Genomic DNA, 6,000 nt, shown 5'->3' on the forward strand with positions numbered 1-6,000 from the left:
TGCTTGCTTTGCAAAAGGCAATAATGCGATTTGTGTAAGCAATAATATTAATGACCTTATTCTAATTTGCCCTTTTGTTATCACGATCATAAATTTCAGGGGCATTTTGGGCAGAATTGCTGTTTGAAAAGTAAATTGGTGAGAACTATGGGGCAGGGATGCTTGGTCTGAAATTCAGCAGCTAGCCCTGTCCCGAAGGTACGTGGAAATAGCGCTTTTTGGAGGCAGAAGTAGAATCAGAAAGCAGCCAAATGCCTCGCGAGGTTGTCAGTTCCCAGATCAGTGTTTGTAGGTACCCATGCTCGGCAGCTAAACAATAATAAAGGTTAAAAAAATGGTGTTGGCCAAGTTGTTTGCAGCCGATTGCGATTCACGTGAAGCCTCCACCGCCTGGAGTGGGTTCGGAAACGGGAGATGTGCTGCCCGATGCTGAACCTGCAAAACCAGGGGGGACGGGTTCCTGTGAGAAACCCGGGAGTCCAGCCTGCGCCGGCGAATTTCTAGGCTGGTAGTTCATCTCGCCGGGGTCCCGTACTTGATCTGGGTTTGAATTTGTCGGGATTGCCCTTAATCTCTTGTGTCAAAGAAGAAAGGCTTAAGGTCTTGACGCATGAAGACAGGAATAGCTGTCGCACAGCAGATTGCGGGGCGGCTGCCGTGTCCGGGACGGTGACCACTATTATTAACCCTTTCGATCAGGACAGGCAACGCAGCGCACGTTTTCGCTATCGCGCCACCAGAAGGCCCGTTGGTCTGGAATGAGATGAAGGAACGCTGAATTGATTCGCGTTGTCAGGCAGCATCATCTTCAGAGGGGCTCTGCCCGCAGGAGCCGTCTCCGCGCGTCAGGGCCCGTCCGTGTGAGGAGGACGGAGGGTCGGCCCTTCGGGATTGGCATCGCGTCGTCCCCGCGGTAGCGGCAAGGGGTGGAAGGGGAAGGCGTTTGCAGGATGCGCACGGCTTTGCGGCAGGAGACTTGTTGCGTGGGTCGAGGCAGCACAATAAAGTAAGGGAGCCTAAGATGTTAAGAAAATAAGAGAAGTTTTCAAAACACTACTATACAGAAATCGTCATGTATCGACATCGTACAAAACACATAGGTACAAGATGTTTGAGGTTGGAGGTGGGAATGCAGCTGCAGGTTAATGATTAACAACGAAGAAAATTTGGCAAATCGGTTTTTTTTGCTGGCGGTGAGAGCAGAGATGCTGAAAACTGGAACCCAGGACAGACGTTTCAGACGGAGCAGGCAGTCAGCGCCCTGCCAAAGCCATTGAAGCCACGTTCATTTACACCAGCTGAGACTTCTGCTTGTGGCATTTTAGGCAGGTCTTCAGGCAGACGTTTGCATAATGAGTATTTTTTTTAGTGAATAACTGTCTAATGGAGTGTCAGGGTTTCTCCACTAATGACAGCAGCCTCCAGCGCGGACATCACAGCCACAGCCAGCGTACGTGCCGGAGACAGCCACATGGCAGAACTGCGACCTTTCTCTTCTAAATCTTGTATTTCAGACTGCAACTGGAAAACATTCTACTACAAATATTTAAAAAAGCAAAACACTTTAATTATGTAGCTAATTTTGGTGAGATTACTGCTCATCAGTTGTTCACTAGATTTGTAATAAGAAAAATAATGTAACAGGACTATTGCAGAGTCATAGTCCGTGTTTTTCAGAAGCTTGCTTTCAGATTGTACCTTTTAATTCTATACACAAAAGCTTTGGGAGAATCATTGCAACATCCTTCTTATTTGTAGATAAAATTTTCTGGTTTTAATGGCTGGAATTTGATGGCCCACGTAAAAGATAACAGAAGAAACAGGATGAATTTCCCTGTCACTCATCTCAAGCTTTTCTGCGGGTTTGGTTCTGGTTTTGGTTGCCTGTCAGGCATTTATTTTTTTTAATACATCTAGTAGGATAGGTTTCAAGAGTGATTTACATCCATTCATCACTGGATGATGAGGTTTTCGGTAAGCTGTTCAGAGAAAAATTGCTGTATACCATAAGACTATGGCTGTCAAAGATCAGATGTGACAATCGATGCAGCCTAGTGCTGCATTTAGCAACAGTCTTTCCCTGTAACTTAGATTTTAATTTCAAATCAGCTTTCCATGTGAGACTTGAATTGATATAAAAATACACATATATTGAATCTGAAAAGTTCAGCTACTTCAGTTGACAAAATAAAAGCTAATGTATGAAACCTATAGATTGCTCTAGTTCAAGACAAATGAAAAGATAGTAAATTCGGGGGGGTTGGTTTCTATTGAACGTAATCTAAAGTGAATCCTATTGGAGCAGAAATGCTAGCCTTGCTACAAGTTTTGTCATTAATGTATGTCTCGGCCCCACATCCAGAGTTACGTTTCCTCTTCCCCGTGCCCAGCCTTGAGGAGCCGGCTCGACTCCGCAGCTCCCGGCGCTGCGGGGCTCTCTGCAGCGGCACCGTCTCACCCGGGGCCGAATCCCACCACCCCTCCGAAGAGGAAGAGTTACAGCGAGGGGGAGGTCACTGCCTAAAGGAAGGGTAATGCCTAAAGGACATTTGGTTTCCCACCCCTTCAAAGCGCCCGGTGAACCTCTCACGTCCTAACCAGGCACACACTGGGAATGGCTCCTACAACCAGGGCAGCTGCAGCCACCGGATTTAACTTTGTCTTAACAAATACTTCACTATACATTTTGAATAACTGGATATCTTTATAAAGAACTGAGCCATCTGGAGTTATTTCTACAAACAAGTGGAGGAAGAGAGAGTAAACCAAGGCTCTGTGCACCTTTTACTCAGGCCAGCAAATACAAAGAGACCGGTGTGTTACTCCATAGCCGGTCCAAGCCACAGGGAGACACCCACCTAAGTCAGCTGGATCACCCCCTTTCCCTACACAGGGCAGAGATTTCCATCAACATGGACGTGAATATTTACCAAGGTCAGGAGAGACCTGTCTGCCCATGTCAACGAAGCTCCTCATCATGGGAACGGCCCCTCACAGCCACTTTTGCACACTCAAAGGATGTGCTGCGTTTATTTCCAATGAGTTAGTCGATGTGTTTCCTTTGGCAGCATGGGAAGAGCGTGCCTGATCAGAAAAAAGAGGGAACCCAGTGTCCAGGTCCGTCTGGCCTGGCATGATGCTGGCGCTGGCGGTCAAACTTTCACCACAGCAAGTGTCCAGTCACTCCGGTCCAGGGCAAAAAAGGAGATGGCCAAAGCAAGACTTACCTAGAGCTACGTGCCTAAAACCCTACTGAATTACTCTTTGCTTGGAATGACTGATCACAAGCGAACTGTGACAAAAGAAGGTGACAGGGACAGCCATGGCCCTGTGGCTGCCTAGGCAGGACATGCTCTGGTGGGTAGAGCCACATGTCATCCTCAGGATCTCTTTTGCGTTGCCATAGTGGTTGACCCCACAAATAAGCACCGACTTTTATGTAAAAGTGAAGTCACTAGATACTGTGCTTTTCTGTTAATTCACCTTGTTGTGTGTAATAAATGCTTGATATGGTAGCTGTTGGTAGGTCAGACAATCAAACTAAGTACTGAAAACGAACCCCCGGTTATATTGCGCCACCATCCATTAGTACTTGTTACTGACCTCGTTATAAATGGGTGATTTTACAGCGTGTTACATTGTTGTGGTGTTACCTCACATGCTCGTCAACAGCACACTGAAACGGAACTATTCTGTTGCCTTTTGGCTTTTAAAATTCTGATAGAGACACTTGAGACATAGATGAAGGAGCAGGAATTCAGCTATCAGCACGGATTTCTTAAGCAAGTTAACATTACGGTATACCTTCACCTGCAAAACACCCTTCAGAAATGAGTACACCATTATGTATATGAAGCAAAAAAGCATGTGGGATTATTTTGTCTTGGCTGCGTAAAACGCTCGTAGAGCTAAATCCTGAGAAAGCTTGTGTCATACAAAAGGAGTATATTCCTGAGATGCTGCAGGTTGGCCTCGGCCACGTGCTGTGAATCACACGGTGCGGCTCAGGAGTGATCTGTTAATGTCTGCGTGTGTCAGTGCTCCTAACAACAGCAGGCAACAAACTGAAAATGCACCGGTGCAACTCTTCTAAGACTGAGAAGGTTTTTGTGTAGTTTGGCTGGATAAATATGTTCATTGAAATGTTATTGTCCAGATTGAATAGCCCCAGGCATTCTGCTTCAGTTTTGGTACAAGTCCATGCATCAACCTTGCAGGAAGGGTTGTCAACTTCATTAATCTATGCACTACTGATTTTTTTCACTTTCTAAGATCGTAATAAGCTGCACACATGCCTAACCTTGAAGTGATAGCCCAAATCGTATTTGAGGAGCTGTGTTCTGGAATAAGACAACAGATAAAATTGAAATCTGAACTGATTAAAATAAATGGCACGCAGCCTAGCTGCATGGGACCAAGTGATAGTAATGTGATATTGTAATTACCAATTGCACCCCTACCTTTTCAACAGGTGTGCTCAGACCACATCCAGAATGCATATATATTTCCACTAAAATATGCCTATACCCAAATATTTGCAGTCATAATTTCTCAGAAAGCTCAAACAAGTGCTGAAGCCTCTCCACGGTTCCTGCCTAAGGCTCAGCGTAAGGTGTTGGAGACTGTCCTCAGCTAAAGACAGGACACAGGGAAGTACTAACGGTGTTAATTGATCTCATGTGCCTGGTGCAGCCTATTGCTGTGCTCAGCTTCTGCTCTGTGATCACAGACGAGTTTAACCTGAGGTTAGTTTGTCAGAGACTGCTTTCTTCTCTCCCTCTTGTATGGCATGGTCTATTTCTTAAGACAATAGGCAATTAAATTCCTTTACTTGCTTCAGAGACAAGAAATGGCCACTATTGAATAGGTCTGTTTAAAGTGGGTTTTTCAAAGAGATTGTGAACATCCGTGCAGTGATGCTGAGAATGGATATTCCAGGTAAACAAAATATTTTAATTGTTAAAGACATGAACTAACAGCAGCAATGAACAGGAAAAAGCGCATAGGTCAGAGGACAGGAATGTGTTGTACACATATAGGGTGGCTGGTACAGGTGATGTAGGGGTACCAGATGCAAGGTACATTTAATGTACACATTCATTCAAGCACTAACGCCTCAACAGAACTCAGGGGCAAGTGCCAAAGAAGAGGGCACAGGAGGACTGAGGATGGCGAGTAAATAGGTAAGCAACAGATCGGAGAAGAAAGGTTGCGATAAGGAAAGTGTAAGTGACCAAGACAAGACTTTTCTACCACAAATGTATTTACTTCAGAAGCTTTGAAAGAAACGAATCTGTAAGATCTTCACATTGGGCTTCTATGAATAGGCAAGACTCAATCCATCTAGAAAACCTTTATTGCCTCTAAAACATGATGAAAGAAGGGTTAACCTTGAGGAAACAAAGAGCGGAGAATGGCTGATTGCCCAAACCTAAAAGGAGACTTCCTGCCCACTGCCGCATGTACACTTGCGTGATGCCTTAAAATGTTTTTGTTGGAGGGGAAAAAAACAATTTTAGAGCCAAGTAATTGCCACTCTTTTATTGAATAGTAGTTAATAAGACATCCGGGGAGAATTGGGTTGATTTAAATACTTTATTCTAAAGGGTATTCAGCAACCATGTTCTGACTAAATGGATAATCAAATAAGTCACAGTCTCTATTTAAAAATGTGGTCATTGTTAATGGACCTAATATCTGAGCGCACAGTTTTGTCACTGAATCCAGGCATGGGCGCAGTTAAAAGCACAGTCCCTCCGGCGGCTCGCACCACTCTGAAACCAGCTCCGAGCACCAAAGAAGCTGAGAAAATTCTACTTATGTTTTGGATAGTCACGCTACAGGTGGTAGACTGTAATCGTGTATGCTACCGGCTTCAATCTGAGTAACTTCCCGTGGTTAATAATCTTAATGGTAAATTGAAATTTATGTGGCAGTGAAGTTAATGGAAAGAAGATCAGATTTTCACTGTTCTTACCATATAGTTTGCTAATATTTTTT

The sequence above is a fragment of the Haliaeetus leucocephalus genome, unplaced genomic scaffold (assembly GCF_000737465.1).
Source record: "Haliaeetus leucocephalus isolate CR32 unplaced genomic scaffold, Haliaeetus_leucocephalus-4.0 Scaffold406, whole genome shotgun sequence".
Classification (NCBI taxonomy): Eukaryota; Metazoa; Chordata; class Aves; order Accipitriformes; family Accipitridae; genus Haliaeetus; species Haliaeetus leucocephalus.